Here is a 17369-nt window from a genome sequence, read left to right on the forward strand (position 1 = left end):
ACCTCTAATTTCTGGGTGATGGACATTTCCCACTCCCTAGTTTTCACAGTTCATAGGATCAATGTCATCTGAACCTCAGTGATGCAGTTATTCCTTTTCTGGAATGATTTATTAACTATATTTCTCAAATGAAAATTAGATTGCCAACTCAGTGAACTTAGCATTTTAAGGTTGGTACCACAGTAATTCTCTGTGGCTATTCAAAGAGTTTGGCCTGCTGCTCTATTATGTACTTTTCATTTTGTCTTTGTAATTCCAACTTTTTTTTTTTTTTTTTTTTTTTTGGCCATAGGTATAGTACCCCCTTTCCAGTGTTTTATAATAGGTATGCTCTTGTACTGAATTTTGGTACAGGCCATTATTCCTTCAGCCTGGAATATTCTTCTCTCATCTGCTACACTTCTGTCACAACCACTTTTGCACTACATTAGAAGCCCTATGTCAACTACTCATTACCCTTTCCATTCACTTATCCCCAAGAAACCAAACACTGAAGGAAGTATGGAGCTAGAGAAGCATCTTAGAGAGCTGAAGCCCAATGTCCTCAATTTCACTGATGAGGAGTGCAGGTCACATCAATCCAACCTCTCTTCCACAGTAGTTAGGGGAGGTCTGAGGACAAAATCCATGTCTGCTGTGGCTTATCCCAGTGCTTATTAAACTGTAGTAAATGGTGTAGACTTTATTGAGTTCTTCACATAGATTTCTACTGCATGTTCTAAGTTGTATTATTTCATCTGATAAAAGAAAGGGAATATAGAATTGCGTTTCAGATACAAAGCAACAGGAAAATGAGAACTAACACAAAGTTGAACCTCAGAGGATATTAGAGAAATAACACCTTTGGTTCTGGCCAGGATAAATTAATAAAGATAATTAAATTAATAAAGACAACCATCAATGGCAATAATAAAAGCAATGGTCATTTATTTGGAAGACATAAGATGTTCAACACTGTATTAAGTTTGTTACATGGTCATTCAACCCTCATAGCAACCAATTGAAATGCTCTTAGTATGGCTATTTATAGAATAGGAAGCTGGGGTTTAAAGAGGTTAAGAAATGTGCCTGAATTCACACAGCTACATATGGTGTAATGCAGGTTCACATCCATGTCTGACTGCAGAGTTAGGTTGAAGATGTCCTCTCATTGTGAGAGACATTTACTAAGGTTAGTATCATTTCAATGGCTGTTGGATGGCTATATCAGGCCCATGGTACACTTAGTAGGCTAAACCAGGCCCCAGACTGGATTAGACTCAAATAGCACTCAGGTTTAGGGCTATAAATAGCCCTGTACCTTGCTTCCAGAAGCTTAGTTATTCCTAGACAAGTGCCAAAGTTAACTCCCCCTTCTGAGGTTCATGCAGACTTACAGCCTCATGGCTAGATGTGTCTCGCATTGTAGCATATATTTGACAGTATATATTACTGTGAAAAATGCCTTTTAAATACTTATTTTGTAGTAAAGCAAAATTTACTCAATACCTTTTTTGAAAAAATGGCAAAGATTTTTTTAAAAGTTCTTAAAATATGTAATATTTTCAAATTGTCTATTAACTAATATACAGTCGTAGTAGACTTTGCAATAATATTTATATAATTGTGTTCTCTGGGTATAAGAACTTCTCAAATAAAGAAAGACAAATTTTTATATAATGGACTCAAGTTGATGATCTTCTATATAAATAACTTGGCATTTTCTAGAACATTTGGATAAAAGAAACTATTTAAAAGAAGAACATATGTTGTACTTCTAACTTCTAAGCTGTTGTATAAACTCAGAGTTCAAAAGCAGGTCAATGCACTTATATATGGAATTCTTTCCTTATTATTAGCTAAAACTCATTTCACTGCTTCTGAAACAATCAAATCTGTAAGAGGATTTCATATTCAAAATTTAGAGCAAAGTTGTTTATTTATTTTGCATACTGCACTGCTTCTAGAGACTCTGCATCCCCAAAACCCCATCATTGCTTTCAAGAAGAAAGACCAAGATTCCACAGCAAGACTACTTAACAACTAAGCATACAAGTTATAGCACTTAGAACAACAGATGCTGAAATTAAGTGGAGATCCTGTTTTAGTCAGCTTATTCAATGCTGTGACTAAAGGATCTGACCAGAACAATTATAGAGGAGGAAAAATTTATTCAGAGGCTCATGGTTTTGGAGGTCTTAGTCCAGAGAAGGCTGGCTCCATTTTTCAGGTCTCCAGGTGAGTCTAAAATCATGGCAGGAGAGTTTGGCAGAGGAGAACAGCTCACATCAGGGTGACGAGAGACTCCACTTTCCAGATACAAATATATAAACCAAAGCCATGCCCTAATTACCATTCTCTCCAGCCACACTACCACTTCAATTACCACTCAGTTAATCCTTATCCCTATCAGGGGATTAAATCACTAATCAGGTAAGACCCTCACAGCCCAATCATTTCTCCTCTGAACCTTTTTGCATTGTTTCACATGTGAGCTTTTGGGGGACATCTCACATCCAAACCATAACAGATCCAAATACCATATCTATGTTTACCCTATGAAAGCCTTGGGTTTAAGCCCCAATCACTTCTTGGTATGTTCTCCATTCTTTTGATAAAGGAAAACAATAGGCCACATAAAAAATTTCATTTTTAGTTCTAGTAGCACATTTTAAATTGGGCATTGGAAAGCTAGTACCTTCAGAAGAAAAGGACCATGATGAGAAACAGTTAAATTAGAAGGTTATTTCCCCACAATATGGCATTGGAGGGAAATAAAAAGTTCTGTGAATAAAAGTCTGAAAGCCATAAAATGGCAAAATCTTGGCAAAATTTAATCAACCAATACAATAAGAGCTAGAATTAACTCCTGTGACTTAATAAAGGAAGGAAGAGGACGAGGAGGAGAAGTAAAAATAAAATAAAGGAAGGAGAATAAGAACAGATTCCACTGTGTAAGAATGAGGAGCATGTCAAATTCCAGGCTGTGAGAACCCCTGCAGCACAAGTACCAACAAGCCAGTTTCTCCCAATAATACCAGGAACAGAGAGATGCCAAGGCTATGCATAGACTAAAAGAAACGTATAAAAAAGGAACAACCCATTGCAGTGTATGGCATTACTCAATCATATTCAAACAACTTTAAAAACAAGTCTGATGAAATGATTAGAAACTTGACACACACAAGTTGTTATGTGGTATTAGAGAATTGTTATTCTGTTTTTTAGTGTGATGACCTTATGGAGGTTATGTTTTAAAACTATTCATTATTTGGAGATATTTACTCAAATATATATGGATGATGTGGTATGATGTTTGTAAATAATATGCTGAAAGGAAGGTCTATGATGTGTAGCAGGGGTAGAATTGAATATGAGTGGGATATGTTAGGCCTAATGATGGATACATGGAATTTCATTATAACATTTTGTCTACTTTTGTGAGTATTCAAGCGTTTTCATTAAAAAAAATAAGAAAAAGAAATAAGAGTTGATGCTTTGGGTGAAATAGATAACTTTTAGTAAGAATTTGCTTTTCATAAGATCTATAGTTCAGTGACACTGGCCACTGAATTTGCTTATAAGTATAAATTATTAAGTTGAACAATCTGTTATTACTGACATTGAAATGGAAGATGCATGTAATACACAGAAGGGCCTAGAAATATGCTTTATATTTAAAACAATAGGCTAGTAAATAATTATTTATAAATATATGCATTGTAATTTGGAGATCTAGAGGCTAGTTGCCTATCATTTCTCAAGATTATTAGTGATCTTTTAAAGACATTAATTAGCAAAAGTTGATTTTTGAGGTGATTCATACAAAAACCTGAAAACCACTTAAAAACCTATATTCAATATTAGGCAAGAAAAATAGTTCTAAAATGTGCTAGGCCCAGGAATACTGTGTTTATTGACAGAACATTAAGTACAAAGCTCTTTATTTTTAAAATATCACAGAAACGCAGGTGCCCCATAAACCTGATCATTCTGATTGTAAACCTTTTTAATCTACTTTTCTGCTCAAGTTGAATTTTGAAAAAGATAAGAAAAGCAGCTGTGAGAAACTGTGCTGTATGTTTCATTGAAAGTCAGAAGAATTAGCAGAATTGAGAGAAGCTTATATTTATAAAAATTGAAGGTTTTAACCATATTAATACTAATGGATGAGAGATTGCTTTCCACTTTTTAATGGTGTCTGCTCTCACATGTACAAATATTGCATATCAATCAAAAATATAAAACGAATTAGAAAATGAAAGGCAGTGTTATTTGTTGATTGTATATCCTCTTCTGAGAAGTGTCTGTTCAGGTCCTTGGCCCATTTATTAACTGGATTATTTGGTTTTTGGTGCTTATCTTGTTGAGCTCTTTATATACCCTAGAGATTAGAGCTCTATTGGATGTGTGAGGGGTAAAAATTTGTTCCCAGGATCTAGGCTCTCTATTCACCTCACATATTATTTATTTTGCTGAGAAAAAACTTTTTAGTTTGAATCCATCCCATTTGTTGATTCTTGGTTTTAATTCTTGTGGTATAGGCCTCTTATTAAGGAAGTTGGGGCCTAGCCCCACGAGATGATTACTTTTTCTTCTATTAGATGCAGAGTTGCTCATCATCTCTAGCAATCAGAAAAATGAAAATTAAAACTACTATTAAGATACCATCTCACTCCAGTAAGAGTGGCAGCCATTATGAAGACAAACAACAATAAGTGCTGGCGAGGATGTGGGGGAAAAAGGTACACTCATACACTGCTGGTGGGACTGCAAATTGGTGCAACCAATTTGGAAAGCAGTATGGAGATTCCTTGGAAAACTGGGAATAGCCTTGGACCTAGCTATTCCTCTTCTCGGACTATACCCAAAGGACCTAGAAACAGCATATTACAGGAACACAGCCACATTAATGTTTATAGCAGCAAAATTCACAATAGTTAAACTGTGGAGTCTACCTAGATGTCCTTCAGTGGATGAATGGATTAAAAAAATGTGGCATTTATACACAATGGAATATTACTCAGCAATAAAAAAGAATAAGATCATGGCATTTGCAGGGAAATAGATGGCATTAGAGAAGATTATGCTAAGTGAAGTTAGCCAATCCCCAAAAAACAAATGCCGAATGTCTTCTCTGATGTAAGGGGGTTGAATCAAAATGGGGTTGGGAGGAAGAGCAAGGGCGGAAGATTACCTCTAGATAGGTTATAGGGGTGGGAGGGAAAGGGAGGGAGAAGGGGAATAGCATGGATGGTGAAAGGAGACCCTCATCATTATTCAAAATACATGTATGTGAATTTGGTGTCAACATACCTTATATATAATCAGAGATAAGATAAATTATGGTATAATGATGTATTAAGAATTGTAATGCAAAAGTAAATAAATAAAAAAAGAGAAAGGTAGTATGGTAAAGTAGCAAGTGAGTGTAGTTTCAAGTCAGAAAAGAGAGGAAGTTTTTTTAACTTTTTACAAGATCATGCTATTTTTTTAATTGGACAAAACATTCATAATGTCAAATCTGTAGTAAAAGTGAACAGGAAAATATGTCTCTGTAGTGTGAGACCCACCTGGGTTCCACTAAGAAGCTTTTTCTTGCAGCAGCTTTGTTAGATTTTTGTAATAGTGACTCTTTTTACTCCCTATTCCATAAGCACACAGTACTCATGGAGAACATTTAGTTTATCAGTTTATATTTGGCCATCGCTGAGACTGTAATTTCAAAATTATGCTCCTTTTACAATGAAAAAATAAATTGAGGCTATTCAGCTATTATAGTAAAGGCTTAGGAATCCTTAGAGATTTAAAGCTTCCAATGTTGTTTACATTAATTTTTAATCAGTTAACAATATTTAATATTAAGGAAACATAAACAGGGCAATTTAGCAATTTTAAAATAATCTACATTGAACTTTGGCTGAATATATCAATTTGAAAAGACAATACATAAATGCTTAAGATTTTCCAGTTAAGCTATTGGTTTTATAGTTTTGATGTTTATAGTTTACAGTATTAAAACATTATTCTTTCTTTTTCTTCACATTTAAAAAAATTTCAGGGATATACTTAATATATAAAGCATGCATACATCTAATATAACTTATTTAAAGAGAATAAATTCAGGAAGTTTAGACCCTGTTTGAATTAAAGTTCTAGGAAGATCCATCAAGGTTAAATTTTTGCTCTTACTTATTCCTGCCTGCTCTGGATAAAATGAGTGACATACATAGTTTCTGATAGGAAGTGCTTATTTAGTGTCAAATAAACATGCATTGCCCCAAGTAAGGGTTACACAGAGATAGGTGAACTTCCTGGCACAAAAAGATAGTCATTTCCATCATCAAAGGAAAAATAAGTATCCTTGGCAAATGTGTGGTGAATAAAGTCCTGCTCCTTTCTCTCCAAGTTATGCTCTCTAAACATCAAACATCTCCACATCTCTGTGCCTCAAGTCAAGCTGTCAAAGACACACAGAGTTTACAATTTTGAGAGATCCTTTGGTATGTAAATGAGTTGTTTCCTCATAAACTGCAAAGCCCATCTCACAATGTACTTTAAATATTATATTTAAATATATACTGGGTAGACATTTTAAATTTTGTATCTGTGGCAGGAGCTGGTGCATGTGGTCTTCAGTTCCACAAGGAAAAGATACAATCTTTTAAACTATGAGAATGAAGATTATTTGCATTTGGCAACCTGCAAATGCAGGAAAAAGTTCGTTTTATTCACCTGGAATGTGGCTAGAACCCTGTGACAAACTAGTTTTGTGCTACTCATTTGCTACATCATTTTGCCCTCCCTGACAATGTTTACTGAAATGGAGAGAAAAACAAAGGAAGAGGAAGACTCTTAGTAGTTCAAAGTTCACTTTAATAAGATGAAGGGAATAGGTGAGTTTGTGGATATGAGAGAATCCATTTCCATTTATTTAAACTTTCAAAATACACTTTAGCAAGTCTTCCTTGGAAAGTTATTGTTACTTTTTAAAATAAAAGCCTCATGTGATTATCAGAACTTTCTGTTTGAGGTAGACAACTGGATGTAATGTCACAACAAAAATGGCAAATACAAAGTGGCACTTACTTGATATTCAGTGTTAGAACTATCACTTATGACCATGATTATTCTTATTTAACTTATGTGTAATTGCCTAGAAAAAAAGAGTGTTCTATAAAATGTGTTATTGTCTATAATTTGATAAAATGCCAAGCATGTGAATTTACATCTATAAAAGTATTAGGCATTACGGTTTAAAGAAGGGCAAATTACCTCTACCTGAAATATAACAAACTTTTAGACTATGGAATTATTGACACAGATGTAGAATTATGCAGCAGTATGTCATGTCTGAGGTTCATTTGTATTCAGAATTTAGCATCTTTTATGTACCAGGTTGAATGCTTGCCAGTGGAAACAGAAAAATGAATAATACTAGGTCTCTGCCTCTGATATAGTAGATTAAAATGCAAACAGAAAAGAGCAAAAAATTATAAGAATGAAGACTGCACAGATTTAAAAACATATGACTCCAATTTGGAATTATGAATAATGTCGTATAATTTAGTAAAATAATGACATGTTATTCTTAAATCTTACAATTAGCGAGCACACAGTGAAACTTGCTGGACTCAGTTTTAGGATGAGAAAATGATGTCCTCTTCTTCATACTGATAGTTTACAGTATTCATGGCATTATATGGAAGGTGAGATGGTTAGTCCAAGAAAAGAGGTATCGAGAGTAGGTTTGATCAATGTAGAGAGGAAGGAAATAGAGACAGGAGGCATTTGAGAATTAGTCTGTGGGATGAGGCCCTGGGATAATCAATGTACAGAGTTAATTGACTAAGAAATTGGGTAACAATCCTGGTTTAGATACTTTATTTATTTATGCACGCTAGAATATTGAAAAGACTGATGTCTCCTGCTCCTCGCTTATTTTGGACTAGTTGTTTATTATGAATCCCTAGTGCCTCTTTCCCCCATGTGCATGTTTTGACACTATTTCTGTCTCCATCATTGCTTCTGAGCCCCATGTGCACTACTTTGAACTTAGCATATGTGTATTCAGCATCATTTCCAGTTCATGAAAAAATAGTGAAATAATACTGTCATACAGGTAATCTCTAACTTTCTTCAGGTAAATGATGAAAAATCAGCTGATAAGGAAAAATGGTGGTGAGTGTTTTAAGTAGGACCAGATCTAGTGGTTCAAGCTAGTGGTCTCATCAAGATGTCCTATAAAGGCATTGAATTAAGCATAGGAGCAAGGCAAGAGCATTAAGACTCTGGGGAAAGGCCTTTCTTAAGCAAAGGGTGATAAGATGTGGTTCATAGAACAAGGCTTGGAAAATGTAAGCAGGAAGTACTTAGGGTAGCAGGAATAACTAGATTAAAACAAAAAGTAGAGGAATCTACTGGAGGCTTTGTTCACAGTGACTGAGAGTTATATAAGAAATAATAGTTCTGACAGTTGCCAGAAAATTATGGCTCTCTCTTGAATTAAGTAGACCATGTTTATTTACTCAGTTTTTTGCACTGTCTCTCTGTATTTGAAATGCCTCACAGGCCTTGGCTGGAATGCTCATTATAACCATCTCCTGGTATGGGTCCCTGTTTTTGAGTGACATGGACTCTCCATACCCAGGTGCTTTGGAACATAGTGTTTTATCTCTCTCCCATCATTCTGACACTTACCCATGGATGGATAGGAGCAAGATTGCTAACACTCTGAAAAATATTCATTCTCTTAAACACACACACACACACACACACACACAAACACACACACAAACACACACACACGTATATATTGGTAATTGCTTTTGCCAGTTACTGTTCTAAGTCTGGAGATGAAATATGAATAAATCTAGGGCCCAAGGGATGAGATAATTATATAAAACTCATGTGATATAGGCTGCTAATTCTAAGTTATCTAAAAGAAATACAGATTTAATTAGAAGTTAAAATTGTGAGACAGATTTCCCAATTTCTCATTTTTCAAATTTAAAATATATACCATTTATACATATGAAACAGTTTGGAAGTAAACCAAACATAAAACAAACAAATCAATTTTTATGAGACATGACTCTCAGGGAACTCTGAGGAGAAAGAGGAAAATGGAGTGAGTGTATCAGAGACTGTCATTAAGGAGTAAAGCATAAGTTAAAACCTGAAGTTTGTTTTTAGATGGAAAGCTAAGGAATCCAATGCAAAAGCAGAAATTAAATTTCAACAACATTCCTAGATCCTAAATGTTAATTTATTTAACAAACGATTATTTGATATTTTTTCAGAACTTTATGCACAAAGCAGGAGAAGATAGATTCATGGAGAATGCAAAATAATTAATGTCCAGTTAGCAACACTCACCATAAATTTGCACAAAATTTTTCAAGAATTTTCTTTAAGTGATGTTGAACTATGCCCCAGTTTACCACAAACAAGAGCCTAAAAGAAAAATGAGCATAGATGCTAATCATAGTTTTGATAGTGTTAATGGTAGTTTTAATACACAACACAAGAAACTCTGAGCTTAGCTATCTTCCAATTTTATATGGAAGATTCTTTTTAGGTTCATTTAAAAGATTCAGATTGGCGTGAAGGTCATATTAGTATTCTTCAATCAGTTACCAATTTAGAGTTAGTATACTAAGTATAGCCATCTAATTCTACAATTGGAATTACTTGGGATAGTATGGAATCCTTACTGGAAATGTAATTGTATTTGCCTGCCTTGACTTCCTACTTAAAATTCTATGGGAGAAACAAACAAAAATGTTCACTTTAAGGGATTATAGGGCAAAGAGATTTACACTTTAAGCTAAAGGGAATGATACACTTCCCCTTTGAGAAAAGTCAATGAAAGGTGATGGCTCATTTTCTGTGCCCTTGAGCTAAGGAGTTGAGAAGTGATAGCATAATTTGAGGAGAGGCACAAGTGAAAGCAGCTTTGATGGGTAAACTGAAATACAGTACTTTGCAAATTTGCCTGATACAGTTTTATAGAAGCTAACTAACAAAGTTGAGAGTAGATTACATTTCTTGACTTAATAGTCACCTTATATGGTGACACGTTGAACTCTACATGTCTGTCTAGAGTAGCTTCAGTGTTTCTTTAATTCTCTGTAGCGCTACTGCAGTGTCAAAGGTATTACAAACGTGTTTTCAAAGTACACAGAAATTCAACTACAGTTAAGTCGCTAGGTAACACTGAGCTAGAGGCCAAAATGCATGAGAACTCCATCAACAAATGCAAAAAGAATTAGAAAACTGTGCTGATTGTTGACAAATATCGTCCTACTTGGTTTCCAAGAGATGCCTTCTCTCATCAGTTCAGATTTAAAGCAATATTATTAACAGTTTTTAAAATGTTTTTATTTTTATTTAAAGTAAAACTTTGCAACTGAGACATAAAAATATTATATACATTATTGGATACCATGCAATGTTTCAATACCTGCATATGTTGGGTGATATTTTGAAATGAGTCTAAACGTATATATCTCCTCAAATATTTATCATTTCTTTATGGTGAGAACATTCAAAATTCTTTTGGAGATTCTTCTGTTTGAAAAGTGTAAACTCTTAAATGAATGTAAATTGCATGTATTTATTTATTACTTAATAAACAGAAAAAAAAATGTTCACATCCATGTAGGTCAGAAACAAATTCTTGCATCTCTGAAGAATAATCCTATTTGTCTACCCACACACTGACTCTCACTTTGGTGTCACTTCTTCACCAAGGTTCCACTTTCTCTAAACCTTCTCCTCTGGGAAACAACTGTTCCAAATATTTTACAGCAATTTTCTTGCTTTACATTATAGTTTTATGATCCGTGTGTATAAATAATAGAGTTTAATACTACCAAGTTGGTTCTTTATATAAACAGAGCCACACATCATGTATTTTTCTTTGTTTTGCTGCATTAATTCAACAACGTGAAAGCCATCTGTATCTTATGTAGCTGTGTTTCATGTTACTCTTCTTTCTGTACAGTATCCTACTGTGTGAAAGTCACTTTCCTTAGATATTTTTCCCCCATGGGGAAATGTTATGAACAATACTACTAGTAGAAAATATTCATTCTACTTTTTAGTCTTAATAGTCTATGATTCCATCATCAAACTATATATCTTTTGTGGTATTATTTCCTGTGATAAAAAAGTACATTCAGGGGCCTGGGGTTGTAGCTCAGTGATAGAGCGCTCGTCTAGCATGCCGCATTGTAGACGAGAATCTGGGTTCGATCCTCAGTACTACATAAATATAAAATAAAGACACTGTGCCAACCTAAAAAAAAAGCTAAAAAATAAATATTAAAAAAGTACATTCAGTAGGAAAAGAAGACACTTCATTTACTCAAATTAAATAATATCATTTAAATCCACTTGAAGAACATGGAGAAAAGATGACCCTATGGCTATATACTAGAAACACCTTAGCTTGCTTTTAAGAAGAAATTGACCTAGTTCTAAAAGATATATAAAATGAGTATTTGGAGGATCAAGGGAGAATGAACAGAATAATAACTTCTCAATGATAAAAATAATCCACTACAATACTGACCTCATATAGAGGTTCCATAGGCAACAACTCTAAAATTGACTTGTAGAACCAGGCACAAATAAGAAATCACTTAACAAATATCTAATAATGGCCATGTTTCTTCACTATCAAGCATTGTGCTAAAAGTTGGACTAACATCAGTGAACAAACTCCCTATTTTTACAGAGTTCCTCTGCTATTGGAACACACATATATGATGACAAGGACACTTGTCACCAGGTTTTTTACCCTGTTGTTCTTTCTACCACTGCTGAGTGCAGCCAAATTCTTGCTTATTTTATGCCATTTTTCTTGGATTCCCTCCTCTCTTCTTGTCCTATTGAGTAGATATAATCTTTAATATTATACGTTAATTACATTATCACATTCAGGCAACACTTACATGAGTTTCTACTACTACTCTTCCTGTTTTTGATCAAGACTTCCTACCTTCAATAGATGAGCACTTAAGAAACTTGACTTTATTAATTTTGTATTCATTTTGCTAGCTTGATCTCTCAAAAACAATTCAACTCCCAGTTTAATGGAAGGAAACACCACTGAGATGGAAAGCCTAACTCTGCTTCAGTGAGCGAGAAAGGAAGGATTAAAAGTGAACTTATATCCTCTGCATTACATCTAAAAGTGAAAATGAGAAAAATTCTGTTTATTGGTGAAAAATTATGAAGGTCATGGGTACACAATTCTTTTTGTTCTTCAATTTCTATCAAAATGTAAGAATGACCATATGATTTGTGGAAATAACAACTTTGGAAAATTCCCAAAAAGTTGCAATCTCCTGAATCAGAGATTCACAAAGTTTGGTCCCCAGATCAACACCTTCAGCAGCATTAGAAAAGCAAATATAGTTTGACTTCTGAATTCTTGGGTTCCATATGTGCATATAAAGCCAAAACAGATGGAAAAATATTTTAAAAACTATAACTGTACTGAATATGTATAGACTTTTCTCCTTGTCATTATTCCCTGAATAACATAGTATTATAACTATTTACATATAATTCACATCTTATTAGGTATTAAAAGTAATCTAGAGATGGCTTAAAATATACAGGAATATATATATATATATATATATAAATATGAATATATGTATATGAATATATGTATATGTATAAATATATATGCGTTATGTGCGAACCCTATGCTGTTTTTTTTTTTTTTTTTGTATAAGGGCCTTGAGTATCCATGGATTTGTGCATCCATGGGAAAAGTGGTGGTTCTGGAATCAATTGCTACCAATAACAAGTCATGATTATATTGGGATTAAAGGTCCAAAACATGCATATGGTGTAGTAACTTAAAATTCACCTACAACAAGAGAAGATGCTTTCCATGATAAATTTATAATTATACATAATAATAAGGTTCTTTTCATGAGCAATGGGAATCTGAAGATAGATATGGAAAAAAAATCAAATTTAGAACCATTTGCCTGAAAGAGAGTGAAGATGTGTATGGGACAAGAATTCAATATGTCTGCACTGAAACTCATTAACTTTTCCCCAATCAGTGGTTTCTCTGACATTCTAGAGTTCTTTTGTCTCTTGGCTATGTCTCCTGTCTTTGGATTCCTCATTTCTTGCATCCACATTTTCCTATTTATATCTGTTGTTCCTTCTCTAATTTAAGTTCCTATCATTTCATATTTGGAAACCTGTGTGGGAGATCATATTTTTCAAAAGTGGCTGCAGCAAGATTTCCCATTCACATGCTCTTCTTATAATGTGGCCTTCATTCTTCTTCCATTGAGAGATGAGGTACATTTTTCTTCCTCTTGAACTCAGAGAGACCTGTGTTCAGCTTCAAAAATAAAGTAGGATGAAATGACTTGTAAGAATAGATTTTTAAAAATGCAGACATGTCTATGTTGCTCCCTTGGGATGATTGCTTTTGAAATCAGGCTTTAAAAAAGCTCAAGCAGCCTTGGGGGAGCCCTATGTTGAGAGGCACAGGACCTTGGCCCATAAATGCAGCGGAGCTTCCAGCCAACAGCCAGCACCAACTTTCCAGTCATGTGTGTAAGCCATCTTGAGAAAGGATCCTCCAGTTCCCAAATGAGTCATTTGAAACAAAGACAAGAAATGCCTGTGTGCTTTTAAAAATTATAACTTTCTGAGAAAAATAAATTATTATAGTTGTTAGCAACTTAGGCCGCTAAGTTTTAGGATGTTTTGTTATACTGCAATACACAAGTGATATAAGCATTCATCTAAACTTCTGACCTCTAATCCATCTTGCACACTACTATCAATGTAAATCTGCCGTACCACATTACCAGATGAATAATGGTAACTCATTCAGCATCCTGTTCTTTCAGCTAGATACAACATGATGTTAGGCAGTTGTATAATTGTTATACCTCTCCAATTTTATTATTTATTTATCTACCTATTCATTGCTTTATTTTCCAAAAAATATTTAAGAAATGTTAATTAGTATAATACAATGATCTAATTACAAGAGTTATATTAATGAAAAGAGAATAAAGAAGAGGAGAAGGAAGAGAAAATTCCTGTTGTTGATGGAACTAGATTTCTCAGGTGAAGACTTGAACTTTGTGCAAATTTGAATGAACATTTTTTTGGTTAGCATTCCTAAGAGATACTGTGTTTGTGGGTTGTGGATTTTAAGCAACACTTTGCTCCCCTAAGTAAGTCTAAGCCAAATTTCACATAGAGGAGTGTTCACATGACTATTGATAAAGACTATTGAGAATATTTTTTTTTGTGATATGTGGAATAGTGGCCTCCCAAAATATCTATACCCCAATTCTAAGAAACTGTGAATATGCGACTTTACCTGGCAAAAGGGAATATGCAGATGTGATTATAACAAAGACCTAAAATAGAGGGATTCCCGATCAAGCACGAGGCCTTTCCTGGCTGAGGTCTGAGGGAGACGTAGTAATGTCATGATTCAACCAGCCACTACTGGATAGAAAATGAAGAAAGACCTTGAGCCAAAGAGTGCAGCAACCACATTTTCTAAGGAATCTCCATACTGCTTTCCAGATTGGTTGCACCAATTTGTAGTCCCACCAGCAATGTATGAGTGTGCCTTCCCCTCATATTTATTGTTGTCTATATTCTTGATAATTGCCATTCTGACTGGCATGGGATGAAATCTTAGAGTAGGTTTGATTTGCTTTTCTCTAATTACTAGAAATGTTGAACATTTTTTCATGTATTTGTTGATGGAATGTATATTTTCTTCTGAGAAGTGTCTGTTCAGTTCCTTAGCCCATTTATTGATTGGGTTGTTTGTTTTTTTGATGAAAGTTTTGTGAGTTCTTTATATATCCTGGAGATTAATACTCTATCTGACATGAGTGTGGCAAAAAGTTGATCCCAAAATATAGGCTCTCTGTTCACCTTATTGATTGTTTCATTTGACCCCGCTATCCCACTCCTACGTCTAAACTCAAAGGACTTAAAGACAGCATACTATAGTAATGCAGCCACATCAATGTTCATAGCAGCTCAATTCACAATAGCTAAACTGTGGAAGCAAATTAGATGTCCTTCAATAGATGAATGGGTAAAGAAAATGTGGTATATATACACAATGGAATATTACTCAGCATGAAAAGAGAATAAAATCATGGCATTTGCAGGTAAATGAATGGAACTGGAGAATATAATTCTAACTGAAATAAGCCAATCCCCAAACAACAAAATGCTGAATTTTTTCTCTGATATAAGGATGCTGATTCATAATGGGGATTGGCGGGGGGTGGGGGGGAATGGGAGGAATAGACAAACTCTAGAAAGGACAAAGGAGAGGGAGAGGAAGGTAGGGATCATAGGAGTAGGAAAGGTAGTGGAATGAGATGGACTTCATTTCTCTACATGTATGAAGACATAAATGGTGTGACTCTACATTGTGTACAACCAGAGATATGAAAAAATTGTGGTTGATATGTGTACTATAAATTGAAATGCATTCTGCTGTCATATGTAACTAATTAGAATAAATTTTTTAAAAATGATAACAAAAAAGTAAAGCAACCAATAGAAGCTGAAAAGGGCAAGAAAATAAATTTTCCCCTATCGCCTCTAGAAAGAAAAGTAGTTTGATTTTATTCCTTGAGTTCCATTTTGAAATTCTGAGCCCAAACTGATACACTTATGTTGTTGTAAGCAGCTCTGGTTTAATTTGTTTCGACAGCAGTAGAAAACTAATATATTAGTGTCTATCTGGTTACTGTCTCTTTCTTAGGCATTAAGAGACAAATTTTCAGAGGGTCTATATAAACATTGACATAGAAAAATTTCAAATTTATTTTTCTTGAAATGTCTTTACACAAATGATTTTTAAAATTTTACATTTTTATTGTATTTTGACTATTTATAATTATAAATTCAGGGGACAAAAATGTTATTATGACTTATTAATATAATGTGGAATAAATAAATCAAGCTAGTTAACATATGCATCCTCAAGTACTTAACATTTTTTGTTGGGGAAGCATGTCAATTTTACTCTCTTGGCAACTTTGAAATATAAAATTTTTATTAACTATATTCAGCATGTTGTGCAATAGATCTCAAAACAAGCAAGTAAGGAACAAAATAAACCAACCAACCATGTTCCTCCTTTATAAATGAGATTTTCATACCCTTGGACCCTCATTTCCCATTCTGCTCCTGTTTCCCTAATATAACCACCATTCCACATACTGCTTAGTTGAGTTCAACTGTTTTAAATTTCACATACAAGTGAGAATATGAGGTATTTGTGTTGACTTACTTCATTAGCATAAAAAGAAATCTGAGACTAAAAATGAATCCCTTTCTCAAATTTACAGAGCTCATCACTGGAACAACTAGAAATAGATTCATCATTAATTAGGTCATTCTTTCTGCAGCAATGTATGCTGCCTTTCTTCCAAGAAGTTGAGTTTTCTAGTAAGTTAACATTTTCTTTCTAATAAGCAGCAAAGTTATAGTCACCATATTTTTTTGTTCTGTTTTGTTTTGTTTTTGCAAATGGATATTTGAAAATCTTGAGAAAGAATGATTGTAGTTTGTGCTGTGTTCATTCCTTCTTAATACCTCTTTGGTTAACCTGCTTCCATTTAGTTCAATAAACAGTTATGAAACACAACCTGATTGTTCTATAATCAGTGACTTTGCACATTTATTTATTATCTGCAGACAATATTCAATAGATATTGTCCACATTATCTATAGGATTATAATGTGAATTCTTTTAACCACATGCCACCATCAGTTCTTATACCAGGATACCTTGTACTTCCTTGAAATGGGAATTTTCATCTTTCTGGGCTTGTACACACCACGAAGCTGTGTACATTTTCCTCTGGGGGAAAAAAAAAAAAAGCCTGTTAATTGAAAGCTGACACTGCTGCAGTTATAAAAATCAGGTCACAGGTTAATATCCTGGAACCCTTAGTCATGTCAGCTAAACATGATCTGTTTGAAGTAAGAAAAGGATGTGAGATCCCTCTTCTTGCTATTCAAACTAAAATAAATATATCTGTCTTTTGTATTCAACCCTAAAACATTCTTTCCTGTAGGATGTCTAAAGTAGTATTTTTGCACAAAGTTCCTATAGACCTTCATCTTCAAATGGAATCATTATGCTTAAACATCTTAGAGGAAAAAAAAAAAAGAATGAGAGGATGAGATAAGGAAATGAAATGGGGCTCAGTATTAGAGCTCTTGCCAAGCGTGTCCAAGGTCCTGGGTTTAGCCCCCAGTATTGCATTAAAAAACAAAAAGAAAAGGAAAGGAAAGGAAGAGGGAAAAGAGTGAATACAGGAAGCAGGTATGAAAAATATAGTTAG

The sequence above is a fragment of the Marmota flaviventris genome, chromosome 6 (assembly GCF_047511675.1).
Source record: "Marmota flaviventris isolate mMarFla1 chromosome 6, mMarFla1.hap1, whole genome shotgun sequence".
Lineage (NCBI taxonomy): Eukaryota > Metazoa > Chordata > Mammalia > Rodentia > Sciuridae > Marmota > Marmota flaviventris.